The 21,154-nt window shown below is 37.2% G+C and overlaps 1 pseudogene; it reads left to right on the top strand.

Moving 5' to 3' along the window:
* The first annotated feature begins 966 nt into the window (after window positions 1–966).
* Window positions 967–11,993, top strand: LOC141349019 (E3 ubiquitin-protein ligase TRIM39-like; annotated as a pseudogene).
* Window positions 11,994–21,154: the final 9,161 nt, after the last annotated feature.

The raw sequence follows: 21,154 nt of genomic DNA, 5'->3' as shown, positions 1-21,154 counted from the left end.
CATCCGCAGTGTACATGATCGGGTCCGATACAGAAAATATAAATATGGTTAGCATACTAAAAGCAAAGACGCTCTTCAGGGAAGCCTTTTTAATGAACAGATTAAAATATTATCTGAAATTCTGGCAAGAAACTGACAAATGTAAACTGTAACTGAGTGTCGTAACATGCACGCAAAAGATATCATTGATCATTATTGACTGGCTGAGGTGCTGCACGCTAGCCAAGTTGGCTGTTGCAGGTTTTCTAATGGAAGGTTGCCATCTCCATAATATAAGCTTATAAGCATCTTTGCTGAAAGTACGCTGCAGGTCTAAGCTGAGGTGGCGACGGGAAAAGTGCCCTTTTTGTGCTTCTAGGATATTATTACAACAAACAGTTTATCAATGAATTGGAAAGCGAAGTGAACAACTAGAAAAATAACACTTGATGATAATGAAACTTTTATTTTCATATGGACACATGGACTTTCATGCGACTGTTGCAGAGTGCCAATGTGAGGCGGAGTCATACACTTTGTCTATTAGTCATTATATTTTATTACGAAATAAGTTGACTGATATAAGGTATGAATAAGATATGATCAAAATCATCAACTACATTGCCACATTTTACAATCCCACTAGCATGTTTTAGACAAAATAAAATATTTTAATTCGCGTGAGGACGTTTTTACGCACACTTTTATGTCATTGGCTATATGCCACTGCAGTAAAGGCTTATTGCACAATTATTCGATTGAATGATCTTTAATTTCAACGATCATTGAATATGGGAAATTGCATAAATTGACTTCTTTAATTTATATAATCTAAATTTAATCTGTATATAAAATCTACACATGTTAAACACACCTCATACAGATCCACATCCATATGTAAGAGAAAATGTGGGAGGAGCTATGACATTATCAAAGGTGGGTTGGCTTTTAGTAAATAATTAGCTACCTTGTAAAATGCGTATGAATTGCTATGAGATAACCTTGAAATAAACCTATGCTGGGTTGTTTCAAAACGTTGGGTTGGATTGGAACTAAACTGCCTACGACATTCTGGAAGCTTTTAAACTCTTCATCTCTTCAAGAAAGAAGATATTTGAGACTTTTAAAGCCTACATGAACACATCTGATGCTCATTCACAGGTAACATGATGAAAATATATGAGAAATTTCTCTGAACAAGTTTCTAATGTTAGTGTTCTGATTCAGTAGGGTTTATGTCTAACTAGAACACATTAGACAAAGTCAGGTTATGCATGAGTTAAACTAGTTTAATCTACACTGAAATGTTAATGTTTTATTAAATGTTTTTGTTTCATTGTCAAAGTTTAATGTTTTCACCGAGTCACACGTAAGAGTAACAGGAAGTACAGTGAGATGTGGACTTTAGACAGATTTCAGATCGCTGCTGAATGCATCGTGTTATCAGTTTGCTAGAGATACGCTTATTTCACTCCACACTTTCATTTCTAGGTCAAAAAGTAGTGCACTTCCATAATGTACTTAAAGTGGTGTATTTTTACACAATACATTTTGTACTTATTATACAAAAAATTATTCTTTAGTACGTTATTTAAGTGTACTTATATGTGCTATTTTGAGACGCCATGAATATGAACTAAAATTTGCATTTAACAGATGTCTCTGTATTTAAAAAATATTTAAAGTATAAAGTATAAAGAAGCTAAATACATTTTTAAAAATGTTAGCTCATTTTAGTGGTGTCTCAAAATAGCACAGATAGTACACCTAAATGTTCTTAAGTTGATTTTAAGTACTGAATAATATATATATATATATATATATATATATATATATATATATATATATAATTTTTATATTAAAAAAACTATTGCGCAAAAATAGAGGACTTTAAGTAAGTACATTAAGGAAGTGTTTTTCTATTTTACCTGGGTTTCCAGCTCGCACCTTACAACCTGTGTCTATTCACCACATGGAGATCAAAGTTCATCTTATCGAAAATAGGTAGATGCATATAGTTGACAATACAGACATCTCTTTATCAGCTCTTCATCTGCTGAGGTAGTACTTTGGCAGTTTTTTTAGCATTTTTGTCGTAACGTATTATTTTTGCCCCAGGGCTACTAATCATCATTTCAAGTCTGTTTATATGATCAAATTATATTATTATCTGATACATCTCACACTGTTTTTGTCTGACCAGCCCATAACACTCGTGCATATTGGGCCATTGCTTTATTTCTTCATTTTGTTTGTTTCTGTTTTACATAATTCATTAATGGCACTAAAAGGCACGGTGGCAATGTACTGCATTTTTCAAAAAAGTTAGTGTAAGATGGGTTTTTTTTCCGGATAGACCGGCCCAGAAGACACCTAATCAGCAGCCCATTAGTTCTTTTTTATTTGACATTTCAACAGCCCAATCACAACATTTCAGGCTTTTTTATGAAGCATGCAGCGTCAGTGTGCGTCTGTCAAAATAAGAGACGACTGAGAACCGAGTTGACATGCAGTAAGCAGAACTGCTTTTATATTTACATTTAGTCATTTAGCAGACACTTTTGTCCAAAGCGACTTACAATAAGTCAATCAATCAAACAATTTCTGCCAATTTTAGCTAAATTTTTAACCATGTTAGTGTGCGCGTGCTTGTGTGTGTGTGTGTGTGTGTGTGTGTGTGTGTGTGTGTGGTGAGTGGCACTGAAGTCAAACTTTCTACTTTATCAGGCCAGCTATTCTCTTAAGACACCCCAGACAGTTATTATACAGTATTTATAAATAGACAACATACTGTATAATAGTATTACTATAATATGATTATCTTGAAACTTTGGCAAAAACATGTCCCACTAAGAAAAGTGCTAATTCTGTTGGAAATTAATAACATTTTCATGAAGAAAAAGAATCAATGTTATAATCAGGGGGTCCTTTGCACATATGTAAGGTTCTTTTATAGGTTCATTTTTATTTTTTATTAATTAAATGATTATATGCTGGCCCAAGACCAGCTGTCCTAGGTTAAGAGATAATCATTTCAACTTGATTAAAAAAGCCAAAAGTAATAATTGAATTGAATAATATATTTACCACATGAAAGGGTACATCGTAATATGTATTAAAAACTACAAACAGTGAGTTTTGAACAATATTTACTATTATTTTGTGATTGCTCAAAATGTGTCCCACATATTTCAGATATTTATAAATAAAAAAAAATCAGGCAACTACAGGGTCAACTGCATTCCTGAGGACCTCATTTTCAAACCTTCAGCTCTACTGCATGCTTCAAGATCACTCAAGCTCCTGTATGTTTGCTATTTTCTCTTAAACGTCTTCATATTTTGGGGCACTGCTACTGTGACAACCATAACAAGTCAACACTGTCATTTTTGTATAAAAAAATATTCGATTAGATTATGAAATATATGTATCATTTTTAAGAAGAGGTCTGAAGTAGCTAGCAACAGAGGGAAAACAAGATGGCTAATGTGAACAACTCATCTATTTTTAGGTTCTATCTATATTAGGTTTTTGTCACCACCGTCAGATGTCACCACCGTCAGGTGTTCTGTCTTTTCTGTCAGGTTTTATGTATTTTAGGAAGTTATGATTTGATATTTGTTCATCACAGTGCTCAGGATTGTTATTTTTTGGACCAAATATTTCCATAAAGTTTATGCAAGAAGCCATTGACTTGAGTGGTATACATTTTGGAATAATGAGGCCAATGTCACCACCGTCAGATTAGTGTCACCACCGTCAGACGTAGTTTTATTTGTTTTAAATGAATATGCTTACAATATGTTTCTTCAGTGATGTTGAGTTATTCAATTAATATTCTCTATTAATACAAAAATATGTTTATTAAATTAAAAAAATAATTACTTTTTCTATTTAGGCTTAAAGTAAATGTTGTATGAGTAATAACTGGAAAAACACCTATTTTATGAAAAAAATACAAACAGGGGAGGTTGCACCAGTAAATTGCTGAACAGCCAAGACCTTGGTCTATAATGATATACTTTCAGATTTTCTAATTTAACTAACTTTTTTTTCAAAATTTAAAATTTAACCAAATTCCCAAGAATCACTGATATATATATATATTGTATTATATGTATTCCATATATTATAATATATATATAGGCCTACTATATACTGTATTATGTATATATTATGTAATTACACACAGCACACACTCATATATTATGCAAAAATCACTTTTATTTTGTATGCGATTAATCACGATTAAACTTTTCCCAGCCCTAAATATATTATAATACAATATTTATTATTTTTACATACATTAATTGTGTGTGTGTAAGTGTGTGAGTTTATATGTGTGTGTAGTATTAGGAGTAACAGAAATAATGCAGTATGCATGCACGTTTCAACCAACCCCAAATCAGTGTGTCAACCGAGGGGCAACCTTCCGATCTCTCTGAAGAAGTCAATACGGAAGTTTAAACTGCAATTCATCGACTGGGCACTAGAGGCTCCAAAGGGGAGTCAATTCCCATAGACCTCCATGTTAAAATGGCCAAATTTACAGTAGAAAAAGTTCTGCATAATTAAGGACGTGGCCGCTTGAGTGACATTAAACAGCCACTGCTGTCACTGAAGTCAACCTAGGCGGGCGTGGTTTCAGGAACCATTCACCTCAGTTTCACCCACGTCCCGCCTCTTTACCAATGTTCGGATATCCGCGAGTGATGTGCGGTGATGCGCGGCCAAGTACAGATACCCCTTGCTTTATTTTACTCAAGTGCAAGTAAAAGTACTGCAGTCAGATGTCTACTTAAGTAAAAGTACTGAAGTACTTGTTTTTAAAAGTACTTGAGTATCAAGAGTACAAGAGTACATTTTCTAAATGTTGCATTACTACTGCCACAGTGCACATTGAACCATGTGAGGTGATTGACAGCTGTACAGCAAATGATAGAGCTCTGAAGTTAAATCTGACACCAATCAGGAAAAGAAGAAACACATCTTGCTCCGTTCGCTCTTTGAGCTCCTCAGATCGCAAAATAAATAGAAATGTTATTCTGTAAGACTAACTATTTTACTAACATGTGATAATTAATCATTATTTCTCCAAATATGCGCACCATTGCACTAATATCCCTGGCGGATTCTGTAGATTTTATGTATTTGAACACAAATAAACTGGAGAAGACGAGAATGAATGTTTTACGAGTGATGATTTCTATTTAAAATAACGAGCGTTACAGATTAATTATTTTGCACTCCTGGCATAAATTAAGAAATTAATGTCACTGCAAACCAGTTTAATAACAAACAGTGGTCAAATGTCAAAGCTGAAGTCTTAAACCTGTCTTGTGATGCTGAGTTTGTCCAAATCAATTAAGAGTGTGATCATCAGTGATCCCTGCCACTCAAGGGGTTGAATTTTTGTAGGCGGTGATGAAGTTTTGTTTTGGTAAACACAGCAAACACTTGAAGCAAAAACTATCAACAACTTGTTCAGAAAATTGAAATAGTCTGGCGAGGGTGGGGCCACGGGTTGGCACATTCCCGGGATGGATCTGTTGCGTTTTCATCCATTGTTTCGTCCATGGTTTTGTCTCTTATCTAAATCTGACCATGGTGACAAATGCAATTGGGGCCAAAATATATGTTTAGAAACATTTTCAGTGTCCCTCTCTTGTCTCACAGTGTTTTTTGTTCTTGCTCGTGACTGAGTGATAGTGGAGCTTTTTCGCGACGCTCTGACATTCAAAAAATCCGCTCCTCCCTCCTGGCAAAATCACGCCGCTCCCACTCCGCACCGCTCACATACTCTGACGTCAATGCATACCCTCTATAAGGAGACCTCAATATGACCTGCTCACTGCTATGACACATTACGCTTGACAAAGTAGTCCTGCTTCTGATGTTTTTAATTTGCTGAAAATAGGCAAAGTTTTAAAATTACAAGGATAAAGTTTCTACAGGAGCAGCAGGTGTGCCTCACAACCATTAAACGTGTCATTTATTCCTGTTGTTGTTTTTAGAAAATGTAAAGTTCACATGTGGCACATCAATGAATCAAAGCAAAAATGCAAGGACATTTAATGAGTTTGACTGTAGATGCTTTGAAAGTTCTTCATAAAACTGTTGAGCAAAAATTTTTAAAATTATCAGAATTAAGACCATCTCCAGAACAGTGAGCAATGTATGTGTTGTTTTGAGTCCCAAGTGTTTAAAGAGTTTGACTTCTTTCATTGTTTGTTTTAAGTGTTATGTTAAATTGTTAGTCATTACCTGCATTAGCAGATTTTTAATGTTGTTGATTTTTTATATTGCACCTCCATAAATAATTGAACAGTTTAATATTCATGATAAAAACTAATATTTACCAAACAGAAATTATGTTGCTTTTATCGGTTATCAGTTTTAATCAAATATATTATGTAGATAAATATATAAGGTAAATTACAATGAAACATTAAAAGTAAAATTATTACATAATAAGGGACCAGCCCTGTACCAATACTGGGCCCTGATATAACGTGGGGTTCATTAGGTGGGGGCAATGTGGGTCCTATGTATGTTGCCCATCTGGTGGGTAAGGTGGATAACACTTTTTCAAGGTTGATGACTCTTTCAAAAGGAGAAATTTATAGTTCATTAAACTTAAAACAGTTGATAAAGTGGGTGTCAGATGTGATGATGTGATTTGTGTTGTTTCCTCTTAAGCTTTAAAGGGAAGTCGAACAATGGCAGAATCTTCACCAACATCACCAACACCAAGACGGACCAGAAAACGCAGTAAAGATGAACCTCTGTGTAAGTCAACAACTCACAATTAATAAATATATAAATTGTTAGTGATAAATGTTAATGATTTCTCTCTGTGTTTTTCAGCTCTGTCATCCTCCAGTGTTTCTCTGTCTGAAGAGCTTCAGTGTTGTGTGTGTCTGGATGTGTTTAGTGATCCAGTCAGCACTCCATGTGGACACAACTTCTGCAAGATCTGTCTGAAACAGATCTGGGACAACAGTCAGATCTACAGCTGTCCATACTGTAAAGAAACATTCAGTAAAAGACCAGAACTCAACATCAACACAACACTTAGAGAGATCACGCTGATCTTTAAAGAAAAGTTCAGTTTGAGAAGATCTGAAGTCCTCTGTGACGTCTGTGATGAAAGAAAAGCCCTGAAGTCCTGCCTAACATGTCAGACATCTTACTGTGAAACTCACCTGGAGCCTCACCAGAGAGTTCTGAACTTAAAGAAACACAAACTGATAGATCCTGTGGAGAATATAAAGGACTATATATGTGAGAAACATGAGAGACCTCTGGAGCTCTTCTGTAGAGATGATCTGACACGTGTTTGTGTGTTTTGTACTGATGGAGATCACAAGAATCACAACACTGTTCCTCTAGAGGAGGAGAGTAAAGAGAAGAAGGTACGAGTTCATAACAACATTAATACATGCTTTATTCATCTGTTATACATATTCAAACAACATGATCTTTTGCTCAGAAGATGATCAAATGTGTCTGTCTATAGACTCAACTGATGAAGACACAGACAGACATTCAGCAGATGATCCAGAAGAGAATCAAGAAGATTCAAGACATCAAACACTCAGCAGAACTCAGAAAAGTGAGTTGAAGATGTGAAATATTTGATGGATGATAATGTTTTGATTTGTCTTATAAATAAAGGTGATGAATTGTAATGAAAAACTGATTTCTCAGAGATGTCAGACTGAGTTGCTGGAGATGATGGAGGAAGAACAGAAACAGGATGAAGATCTCATTAAAGATCTGGAGCAGGAGATCACTGAGCTGAAGCTGAGAGACAGTGAGGTGGACAAGATCATACACAGTGAAGACCATCTTCATCTCATACAGGTCAATGTCTCTCTCTCTCTCTCTCTCTCTCTCTCTCTTGCATGTTGGGAGTGCGGGTGAGGAGGACTGAGTGCACGTCTCAGAGTGATTGTGGAAAACTGTTTATATTTTCTTATAGTTTTTTCTTTTCTTTCTTTCTTCTTTTTCTTTCTTTTGCCCTCGTTATTTGGTTTAAGTTAAAAAATTAAATTGGTAATGTTTGGTTATTGTTTGGATGTTATTTTCAGGGGTGTGTGCTTATGTGTAATTTTTTTATGTATGCTCATATGTACTGTAATGTCTCTCTCTCCTGCAGATTAGCCCATCATCCCTGTTCAGACCTCCAGATATGAAGAACTGGTCTGAGATCAGTATGAAGACTCATGTGAGAGTGGACACTTTAACAGCTCTGACTCAACTACAGGAGACAATCACTCAGACTGGTAGGTGAATATTAGTTACAAATTATTATTGGTATGGTTAAGTGTGCACCAAACACAGTAATTGGCAGTAAATGGCTGTTTCTTCAATAACTTGTTTTTAGGTGTTGATTATTAGTAACGTGTGTGTTCCATGGATGAACTGACCTTCGGTGATTAGAACTATCCCTAAACTTTTGAGGGAGATGAGATTGTGTCTCATAGCGTGGCCGCCTGATGGCGAATAAAACAATGAAAACATCAAGAGTAGGGGTGTGCCCCGGCATTCTGGCCAAAGTTTGCCCATTGGCCTACTAATCATCCCCATAAATACTAAATGGCGATATTACTCTATTACTAATAAGCTGGTGTGTGGTGGGTGTTCTACGTCGCATCATCCTGGTGGATGCTGCACATTGGTGGTGGTTGAAGAGAATCCCCTTTTTTTATATGGAAAGTGCTATATAAATATAACAAATTATCAATCTCTTATCTGGAGTGTCTTATCTGGAGTGTTACCCCATCTTGAAGTGCCCTTGAAAGGGAGCAAAAGCGCATCTTGGAATCAACCCAAGAATGAGAAAATAAAGTGTAGGACTTGCTTTCTGTTAAAATTATTATTAAAAGAGATAAAGTTTGGCATCTGGCTGATGCTAATAGAGTTATTAAGAGAGATAAGAGTCGAAAATGATCTTCCTCGCACTGACTGACATCTGAAGTGCGTGCACACAGACGCGCAAGTGCCCGACCCCGGTATAAAGACACATAGACAGAATTACAGTTTTAAAAATGTCTGTTTTGACAAGAATTCACGCAGATCTGTTATGTCTTAAGTGAATGTTTCGTTAAATGTTGGGGAAAAATATCTGATTTTGGGGCGGATGAACCCAAGTGCAGACAGGGGTGAACAATACAGGACTTTATTTTACAAAAACAGGGAAAACAAAACCCAGGAGGGGCAAAACAAGACAGGATATTATCAACACTAAACTGACACTAAACTAGATATGAAAACTAACAATGAACTTTACCGATAACAAATGACAGACTAGATTCGAATACACTAACCAAATACTAAAAATTGGTTTTTGTGTAGCTCTGTCATGTTTTGTCAGATTCCAACAAATCATGCATTGTTTGGAAGTTTTTTAATAGAGAATGTCAAAATAGAGAATGTCAAAATATAAATAACTAATTTATGAAAATTTGCTCATTCCAACTAATTTTGGAGCACGGGTCACAAATGATGCAGCGACAAACAGAAATGGAGAAAGAAAAAAGGTCTTCTGAAAGGAAAATTCATATACAAGACAATGGCTGATGGTTCTGTTGAAAATGTAAACAGGCTGGTGTAAACATACATTTGCATTTAGCATATATTTGTCCACATCCATGTTGATTAGAGTATTAAATACTTTAAAAATGTTAAATTAAGGTCAATTAGAATAGTTAACTCATGACAATCATGCACTTAATCTGGATTAAATATTTTATATATATATTAAAAAACTTTATTTTTTGTTTTCTTTTTATTGATGGGTTTTATTGTTTTGCTCTCATGGGCTGGGGCGCGAAAGGCAATAGTGTGAGCGCAATTGCATAAGAGCTAATTTCAAAAGGAGAGACGTCAATTGCGTGACCACTCACCTTCATCTGCCTTTGTTAAAACCTAATGATTCACGCAGCAGGGTTACGTGAATGTCCGAGCTGCACACGCTACAGATCAACTAAGCAATATGACAGACATGTGAGAGAGCTGTGTGTCATTGCGCACCAAACGACTCCGGATAAAAAACACTGACTTAATATTATGATGGCTTCCAGTGTTAAGATAGCGCTTCCTGTTTTGTTCAAAACAATCGCATCTTAATGACTAAAGTGCGCCCGGCCTCAAGTCGATAAAAGTATAGCGTAAGTGCGTGCATCTGGGGGAGTAGGGAGGGGGGACAATCGCGCTGGGGCATGGTTTAGTTTGTATAGTATGAGTGCGCCCTTATTATATCAGGGTTACAACAGCTTAGGATGCCCAACGGCCAAACAGCTAGCAAAGTACTGTGCTTTATCTGCTACTATAATTAGCCGCCATACATGCCGAGTGTTATGCTTAATATGTGAAGATCTGATGTATGCCACTGGTCCATGATTCTGTTCATGTATTTAACAACATCTATAATATTTATGTCCGTGTAAATTAATTTCTTTAAGTGGACATATGTTACAGTTTTTTACAGACGCTAGGACACATTTCTCAATACTTAAGTCACTTTTGCAAAACTCTTCACACAGTGAGCACAACAGAAGACTATGTGGGCTAAAATGAGGATTAATTATCATTGCTTTTCCACAAAATGCCTTCAATGACTGCATCTCTCAAATTTCATGAATTCTTTTCTCATTTAGACACAACAACTGCCAAAACTCTTTGTACATACAGACCAATTTACACATGCTCACATACTGTTTTCAAAACTGTTAAACTTATGTTCGAAACAATAACATAATACAAAACTAAATAAAACAGCAATTTGCTACATTTATACAGTAATATTTTAATGAAATATATTTTAAATCTTAAAATGAAATGCTATAAAAACAATTGGCCAAATGGAGAAGAAGACTTTTACACAGTACTGTATATACAGTAAATGTTTATTTTGACATTGTATGGATTTAAACCTATTGTAGGGGGCTCCAAGACAATATTAGGTCACTTTAAAATACCATCTTCTGAGGGGCACTTTAAGAACCAGAGTTAAGAAACACAACTTTTTCTCTCATCTCATTCTCAACTTAATGCTGTGCCAAATATTGGCTATAGAAATATAGTTTTAATATAGTATTACATTTCTTCTGTAAACTCTTGTTGATGTTTTATTGTGATTTGTCTTGACAGTGTTGATGAAGATGCAGCAGTATGCAGGTACAATGTGTGATCTACACTCTTCTCTCACATTCACTAACAATAATACTTTACATACACAAACTCATCTCTACTATTATAAACACATCAACATCTTTATATTGTCATTCATATTCTCTCATCTCTCTCTCAGTGGATGTGACTCTGGATCCTGATACAGCAAATCCATATCTCATCCTGTCTGAAGATAGAAAACAAGTGAGAACTGGAGACATTAAACATAAACTCCCAGATAATCCAGAGAGATTTGATGAGTGTGTCTGTGTCCTGGGAAAAGAGGGATTCACCTCAGGGAGATTTTATTTTGAGGTTCAGGTGAAGGACAAAACTAAATGGACTTTAGGAGTGGCCAGAGAATCTATTAACAGAAAGGGAGAGATCACAATGTCTCCTGAGGATGGATTCTGGACTGTGCGGCTGAAGAATGAGAATGAATATAAAGCCTGTGATGATCCTCCTGTCCCTCTGTGTCTGAAAGTGAAACCACAGAAGGTCGGGGTGTTTGTGGATTATGAGGAGGGTTTGGTTTGTTTTTATGATCTAGAGTCCAGGTCGGTCTCATATCTACTCTTATACTGATCAAACTTTCACTGGAAAACTCTTTCCTTACTTCAGTCCATATCTTAATGATGGTGGTAAAAATTCAGCTCCTCTGATCATCTCACCTGTTCATTACAACAAATGAATTCACATCCAGAATATAAAACATTAAACTTTAGCTTTATAGAAATATGAATAATAAATAGACATTATCTTTATGTAATAGTCATTTTGTACTGTGCAGAATCAGAATAAGAGTTGAAGATTACATAAAAAGTAATTTTACTACATTTGGTGTTATAAGTCTAATACGGTATTCATGCAATGGTGGTTAGTTTATTTAAGTTAACTTTAATATTTAAATTTCACATTTTAAGCCCTCATTATAAAACTTTTCCAAGGAAATGAAATGATGAGTAATAAAAGTGTTTATTTTTGTGAGGAATGGGTGCATATGGGTGGACTATGGACACACCCCCTCTTCTTCTACATACACTTCCTGTATGTTATATATTTAAACCATGCTGTATCCATTTTCACTTTGCAAAGTATTGTCAGTTTACTGAAAGTAAACATAACACTATAACTATATAAATAAAATATAAATAAAAACTGTTACTACCTGATTTAGAGCAACATATCACGTGTTCTACAAGAGCTAACAGAATCTACAGAATACAGTATATCTAATTCCAAAGTACAGGACATTTTTTAAAAGCTCAAAAGATCTGTTGTTAAAAATGTAGGCCTACAGATGTTATCGGATAATAGCATTCAATCTTTGAAATGTTGTTTTCTATGCACTGATTGGGACATTTTTAATAGTGCTGATTTAGATGAAACCACAGAAGTGATAACTGATTATACATTTCTCTACTAAAAAGCAGGTTACTATCTACCCAAAAAACAAAGTCTATATTACTAAGGATATAAAGCACTGCATTAACAATAAAATAACTGCTTTTAAAAATCATGATCGTGTAGCACTAAAATCGTATACTTACTGAGTAGGTACTGAATTTCCATGAGTACCTACATAACGTGCGCTAAGACAGTACGTACATTCCCATTAGTATGGACAGCATTCGCCATGTTGACCTTATCATGGGACCTATGACGTAGTAGACTTGTTCGAGTTCATGCGGAACCACAAGAAACGACAGGAGATTGACATCACAATACAGCGAGAGCGACTCGAAATCAGACTTCTCCGTGTGGTTTCTGGGGTCGCTCTCGCGGTGCTTTGGTGTCGTCTACCGGTTGGTTCTTGCAGCAGTGCATGAACTCCAACAAACCTAATAACAGACATGAAAACGTATGCGTGTGTATGAGGGACAGGTGCACTAACACCTGATTGCATTAGTAACTTGACAACCCTACTACGGTCTCTGTCAGTGTTAAGATATATTACACATTATTTTGTAGTGGACAAAAATAAGGTAAACAAGCAGACTGTAATTTAATATGTATTGTCAGATGACAAGTGATTATAAACATTTTAGTGAAGCAATCATGCTCTTTTAAAAAACAGGAAACATGAATAAAAAAATGAGTGAATAAAACCATCACAATAAATGAAAACGTATAGAAGTGAATACCATATGAAACAAAACTTTATTCAAATCTATTTTTCTAAAAAAAAACTTCACATATTAACTGTCATCTCAACACAGCTTTGATAATTCTACGGCTTTATTTTAGTGAATCAGCTGAGCACTTTGTGGTAAATCCTGGCCGGTCTGTGCGTGAAGTCAGGGTGCTGAGGAACAGCCCTGTGTAACGTATTGAAATCACCTGATTGGCTGGTCTCCGGTCGATTGCTTTGCTTTCCCGTGGCATCATGGGAAAGCTGGGATAGAAGTGTCCATCCGATGCATGCTTCAGAATCTGGGCCGACCCAGTAGGGATTTCTCGCCTACTCATTTTATTGATACTGAGGATTCGGACATACTCTGTGTCCACGTACTGTTTCCCCTACTACATTTTCAGTAAGTATACGGTTTCGGATGATACTTAAGTACACGTATCTTTAAATTTTGCGAGAAATAGTCCAAAATCCTTGTAATTCTCGCATACTCTTTTACGTATACTTAGGTTTCAGACATACTATTCGTTCTCCTACTGCTTTTTGCCTACTATATAGTATGGCAGTATGCGGTTTCTGATTCAGCCTCTGTCATTAAAGGTGCAATTTGTAGAATCCACTGCTAGAGGGTGCCAGATCAAAACAATAACAATAACATTTCTGATCTAACCTCGCAGGACCGTGGTGGGCGGCGCAATGAATCATTAAACTTCATCATGGCCGACAGTGCGGATAGAATGAGCGTTCTCTCGTCAAAATTAAAGAAAAAATGTAGTCGTGAGTTAATGCTTTATAATTCACGGTATTCATTTGTGCAAGGACTGCAAACAAGAACATGAAAAATCAAAATGGGACAACATACCTTTGTGTAAAAATTGTGCGTGAGTCACAAGTCCATCCGGTCTCATGTTTGTAAATTATCTTTGCAAGGCATTACCATTAAGACATTTGTAGTGCACAAAAGTAATAAATCTGAGAAATGTTTATATATTCTCCGATGTTTACTTCGGCTTTTTAATGGAAGAGAACGATCTGCCATTGTTGCTTTCCAGTAAAATTGCACCCTGCACGGTACAACCGTGTTAAAAAAACTCCATTGTATGTGATATTTTAGAGTCTTACGTGTAAAATGAGCCCATCCAGAAACCTTACTGAAACAATGCAGTACATAACCGAACTAACAAAAGAGTGATGCCCACTGTGGCCAACAGCCTATAATTTTCCATTGATATGTGGGTGCTTATAGGCTGGCGTGAAATGACAAGTAGTAATTCACTTGTTGCTGGCTGCGTCGTTTACCTTCCTTTGGCTTTTTTGCTAGTGGTTAGTTTGCGTCTGATTCTGTTTTTACATCTGTCTAACTGATTTCCATTGTGTGTAAGTTGTAAATAGTTAAAGTGAAGTTTACATTTTAAGATTTTGAGGCATTATGAGGCATGTTTGTTAAACCATTTTGTTAACTTTTTGTTATATCACATGCATCACCTCAAGGCACCTTTGTTTTCTCTTTTAATTATTATTAATACTGTATTTGTGTGTTAAAAAACACTGTTGAATGACTGAGACAGTTATTTTCATATTAAAAGGGACTTACTACCTGTTGATAAATAAGTCTAAAAAATGTTGTGTTTGACTGTTCAGTACTCTTCATATTTACATTTAAAAAGCAGACATAAAAGTAGCTTAAAAGTTACTTTCCCTAGTAACTAATTACTTTTCATATACAGAAATTGGTAATTCAATTACTTTTAAAAGAAGTACCTAGTAACTGTAACTAATTACTAATTTTCAGTAACTTGCCCAACACTGAAAACAAAATTGTTAGTATTAGAATTACTCCAATTTGATGGTGTGTTAACACAGCACATAATTAAGAGTTTAGATCCACAAACTTACAATCTACAAGGAAGTTTCACATAATATGTGTTGACAGTACAATTCTTATTGTGAGGTTATGATGTAAAACAATGATAGCTACACTGTAGCTGCTACGGTAACAAACTCTATCCAATACTGGATTTAGTAAATGTCTGAAAATGACCATTTTGACATGACACCATTGAATGTTGCATTACGTTATATTGCAGTACAATACCTCTTGATGTGCATTATATGCACTGATTACAGTCTACAAACTAATCTTGTGATCGATATAATAGCATAAGATTTTTGAAGGTTTACGAATCAAAACAACTCACCTGTCGCGTAAAACACAAGCAAGATCACCATCTCTGTCTAGTTGAGGGTTGTCGCAAAGCTCTCTCCATCCAGATAATGCAACACCGATATTGATCCTTTTCTTTATCTCTTCTTGTCCCAAACTCTTCTTGGGTCGTTTGGTTGGCCCGTACGCTTACAGGAGCTTTCTTTGCCGACACAACCAGCGGCAGACGTAAAGAGTAATCATAGTCCATAAACAAACGAGTAGCGCAACAGACGCTATACACTAACTTCCACATTTGTCAACGACACTGTTGTCATGTGGTTTTACGTCAGTAAAAGTGGTAACAAAGGGTAACGTGGATATAAACGTCATTGACAGACGACTGTACTGTCTTGTGTCACTGTTTAGAATGGCAGTTTTCTCACAAATTACAAGTAGTTGAAAACATTAGAGATATTATAAGTAATCAGCTGAACAAAATATATAACACTGGACTAGTAGTTTTTGGATATTTTAATTAATATTTTAATATCTTACAAATTGTACCTTTAAAGTTAACTAAATAAGAAAACAAGAAGAGAAAATCTGTCTAACTATAACATTGTAACAAAGAAAATAAAAATGTATGCTAAATAGGCTCAATTAGATTTTACAAAAGTTACTGCATTTTAACATGAGATCTTTTGTTTCATTAACAGACAGTAAATCAGATGTGAGAAATAGAAAAGTGACTTTGCAAAGTAAATATCGTAACTTCTGGTATCTTCCAATTTATTAAAAGGTTGTGCAGAGAAATCTGGTGCTCTATATTTCAAAGGTCCATTGACCCTAAAGTACTTCCAGCAATCTGGAAAAGTCATGTGCCAAAAATCATCCGGATCATCCAATAACAGTTATATTTATTTTATTTAATAATAAAAGATAATGAATTTCACACTGAACCAATCATAATAATATAAGTACAATGCATATAAATAAATTGATATAATACATATAGAAGTATTTTATACTTTATACAATAATAGTTAGATCATCAAATAAGTTTTATTTATTTTATTTAATAATAAAAGATAATGAATTTCAAACTGAAGTTACTGAACCAATCATATTTTTATTAATATAAGTACATATGCATATATATTTATATAATACATATAGAAATATTTTTTTGAACACAGTGCTTTGACCAATCTTACTGCTTCATGTAACTGACTGTCACTGCCTGCACTTTCAACTGTCCTCGCGGCTGCTGCAACTTTCGCTCTCTTAATCTACTCTAAACAAAAAGGGGACAAAAAGGTCCTATTGTCTTTGTGCATATAAATGAATTAGATAAATTAATAGAAACAATACAACTTTAAATTTACACTTGAGCTATAGCCTACCGAGGTTGTGAAGGCTCGACGTCAGCATTCGGAAACATAAATGCTACTTCATCTTTTAAGGAATTAATTAAGTCTAAACAAAAGTGAACAAATTAAATATACTCATGAAATATCTTAAATTAGTTACAAGTGGGCTCAAAGAAAACACAGTATTGCAATTGTTATTTTTATGTCTATTTTTTTACCCTTTTAAGAAGGAAGCGAAGTCCATTCTCAACATTTATTTCTTTAGAAATACAGGAAAAAAACAGATTAAATAAGGAGCACTCACTGTTGCACGTGTAGTGAAGCTCATACAATGCAGCCCAGTCTCACGAAATTTCGTGCTATTATCACGAATTTTCGCATTTTTCGTGATCGTATAACGAATTCCTGTTTTCGTGTGATTATCACATATTGGTTTAGGGTTAGATTTACATAAAATGACATCCCTAACCAAACCCAACTCTAAAAAAATAGTATAAACCAATATATAAAGTGACATTCCAATGCAAGAACCAAATCTAACCCTAAACCGAAGCGACAATGGTTTGAAAATAAGAAAAAGCAGTTGAGTTACCAATACGTGATAATCACACGAAAACAGGAATTCGTTATACGATCACGACAAGACGCGGAAAATTCGTGATAATAGCACGAAAAAGAATCAAAAAAATATGTGACTATATCACGAAACTTTGTGAGACTGGGTAGCACAATGACAATAACACTGTGCTTGTGTGAGACTCATCAACTGATTCAGTCATGTGTATGTGAGAGCGCCCCCTGCTGACAAGCCTGAGTTCAGCAAGAGCAATTACATTTACAAAGCCATAATACAACAACATGTCACAACTTTTTACTGTTCACACATAGCCATTATTGAACCTGACTCATTTAAACACTAAGGGCTACATATGTGCATGAAATTCAGCCAGCCCACATTGCCCAGCAGCCCACTAGTAAAACCACATGACCAGTCTATCCGTGCACAGAGGCCTAAAACATACATAGTTCAAGATCACTACAAAGTATGGAAATAATAAATTGTCTAAAAAGCACAAATCATCACAGACACAGACAGAACAAGACATTTATCAACAGGTACGTGACGTCTAAGATGTCTGCAAAAGATCTGGAGATCTACCAATCATATGACAAAATATGGATGATGAATGTGTCACGGCTAGGGGCTGGCTGCTAACCCTAAAGCCACGCCCCTTCTCAACTTCCACCTCGAGGAGGTCCCCAAAGCCAACCCAATGACCAAACAACACGAGAGCAGGTAAGTATTAAAACAAACTTTATTTAAATATTTAAAATAACTGGGGGAATGGGGAAGGGGCAATTAAAACTAGCTTCCTCTCTCTGCCTTCCAGGCAGACCACAGCACGGGAAAGTGGCAGAAGGGGGAAGGGGGCAACGGGGGTTCCAGGGGCGGGTGACCCAGGTAATGGGCGGAAAGAGACGGGGAACACAGGCTCCTGCCAACTCCGCTATCCGTGGCGCCCTCCTCTTCTCTCCTGGAGGCAAAGACAAAATAATGTGAACTTGGGGTTTTCCTCGCTCTCTAACTGCGGTACCTGTGTCACGTTGGGCCGATACTTCACTGCTCACTCCACTTGGTGTTTCTTTCCACAGGCTTCGACTGGGACACAAAGACTCGTTTGGCCTGGACGGGAATCGTCCTCACCTGTCGGTTTGCTGATAGCTCTTGGTAAGTATGGTCTTTTTCCACAGGTCACTCTCCTGACATTCACCCCCGTCTTCTCTCTCTCTTTGCAGGCAGCTTGGACACAACACACAGTTAGTGCAACTTGGATACTTCTCACCTCTTCTGCTGTTTACAGCTCGGGCATGTGTGACTGTCCACAGTTCGTTCTACTGACGTTCACTCTCGTCCTCTCTCTTCCTTTACAGGCAGCTTGGACACAACAACACAGTTAGTGCAACTTGGATACTTCTCACCTCTCTGCTGTTTACAGCTCGGGCATGTGTGACTGTCCACAGTTCGTTCTACTGACGTTCACTCTCGTCCTCTCTCTTCCTTTACAGGCAGCTTGGACACAACAACACAGTTAGTGCAACTTGGATACTTCTCACCTCTCTGCTGTTTACAGCTCGGGCATGTGTGACTGTCCACAGTTCGTTCTACGGCGTTCTGGTCGACAATGCACGTGGGCGGGCTTACGACAGCTGGCCTGCACAGAAAGGCGAACGGCGATGATTTTCCCAGGGGGCGCCGGGGGCAAAAACCCTCTCGGCGAATGCGCTGACCAGCAGGGGGGGAACCGTCACACCGTCTCACCGGGCCGAGCGCTGCCCTATCCTCAATGCCCGTAGGCCGATCGAATACCGGACAGGGGCGCCCCTTTGTAGAAACCACGGGGCGGCGGAACTCCTTCGCCTCTCACTCTGCCACAAGATAGACACACAGGTGAAGTAGCAATATACAGGTTCGTGGTTGTACTCACACACACGCACTGCCAGCTTCCAAGTCTTCACCGCCACACTCTGAAACCGCCGACACACAGACGGGGCGACTTCCAAAGCCCACGCCGTCGCTTTACACTTGACTCGCACACAGCGTACAATAATGGATGTTGCTCACAACCGTCAGCCTCTCCGTCTTTTCCTCAGTAGAAGGAATGATGCGGGGTACGTCTGACAAGACACACAGCACTTGCACAGCAACCCACAGCAAATACACAGCACCACTTCAACGTGAAAAGTTTTCAAATGACATAGACTCACCCACCACAATACAGGTGTGCACACGAGACACCCGGCGTCCTCCACTTCGCTAAGGTCAGATGGGGGCGATGGCACTACGGCCGGAGCTTTTAGTTCTGTTGCTGTGGCTACTGAATCCACCTACTCCTGCGGCTCACCTACCACGCTCGATCGGGGGTAGGGCCGCCTTCCTCTTCCTGGAGGCGTTCGATAATACACAGGTTAGTAGTTATGCTTCAATTAAATCCAGAGCCAATACTCACAGCGGTCCTCTTGGTAAATAGTTCACAAACTGCTTCGTTTACTTCCACTTTGGTTACTCCAAGCGTGTCACAATCTCCATTGTTTTCTTCCACCCACAGGGTTTCTTCTTACGGTAGCATCCACTGAGAATTACGAGAGAGAAAGAGAGAAAGTGCAACCTACTGCCAACGTATAACGGGCGAGCACAGCTCCGTACCTCAACTCACATACTACGCACCCAAACTGTGATTTACACTGCTCTTAAATACTCCTCTGTGTGTTGTCATCCTCCAATCGACCAGCGTTGCTCTTAAACACGCACAGCTGTGCTTGATTTCGCTGATTACAGCCCTCGCGATGCTACCGGATGTCCGGTGTTTCCTCTTCCCGGTCTGGGCGGAAACATCCGGGCGGAACCAAAGTTTCCCGACTTTCGGTTCCGCCCAAAAGATCGTCACCTTGTGACAAATGTATTATTTATGTATGGGTGATTTGTCTCCCTGTGTGTACTGGCTGTTATCTTTATTTATACAACAATTCTTTCTGGTTCTCGAATCTGATTGGCTAAAAGGCGGCAATATTCTACTGATAACGGCACAGTAACCGCTTCACCTTTCGTATCATTCCGCCACCTACTCGTCATTTTAGTATTAGTGAATGAATGGAGGTTCTTATTAGGCTCATCTCTGACTGGAAAAACTGCACGCACAAACGCGCTGTTTTTAAACACTCTCCGTGTGTCTCATTAGTTCACTAGCTCGTGAATCAGTCTGTGAATCCCAATCGGAAGTACTTATCCCATCAAAGATCAGCGCTCTTGGATGTAACTTTAAACTTAAGTGGAGTATTGTCACATCGTGGACGATTAACACTTAGAAAAAGGAATGAAAACAATTCATTCTCTGAAGTGATCTCTCTCCTCAGAACGCGAAAACACTGTGGAACTGCAAGGTAAGCACTGCAGCTTTTAAATTGGACAATTGATAATTTATTTTATCGTGACGTGACTATTAAAACACATTATGAGATATCGCCACTGATATATTTATAAGCAGCATGAAAAAAACATCTGTGACACTTATGAAAATCTGTTTTATATAGTACTGACAAAAACAAAGCCTAAAAATAAGCGAGTGCTCGTATCGCGTTAAGATTAAATGGGAAAGCAACGTTATATAAATATAGTTTTATTAAATTTTTCCTCGCGCCAAAACAATAACAACACAAAATATGAATAAGAAAACAAGTAATAGTTTCATGACACCAAATACTGCTGATTTGATCTCAATTTTGACCATCAAACACAGACCGCGGGCCAACACCAGAGCCAGGGAATCCCTGTCACAGATGTAGCCCAGAGAG

Source organism: Misgurnus anguillicaudatus, chromosome 21, assembly GCF_027580225.2.
Source record: "Misgurnus anguillicaudatus chromosome 21, ASM2758022v2, whole genome shotgun sequence".
In the NCBI taxonomy this organism is placed as follows: Eukaryota; Metazoa; Chordata; class Actinopteri; order Cypriniformes; family Cobitidae; genus Misgurnus; species Misgurnus anguillicaudatus.
This window is presented reverse-complemented; position numbering and strand designations above follow the sequence as displayed.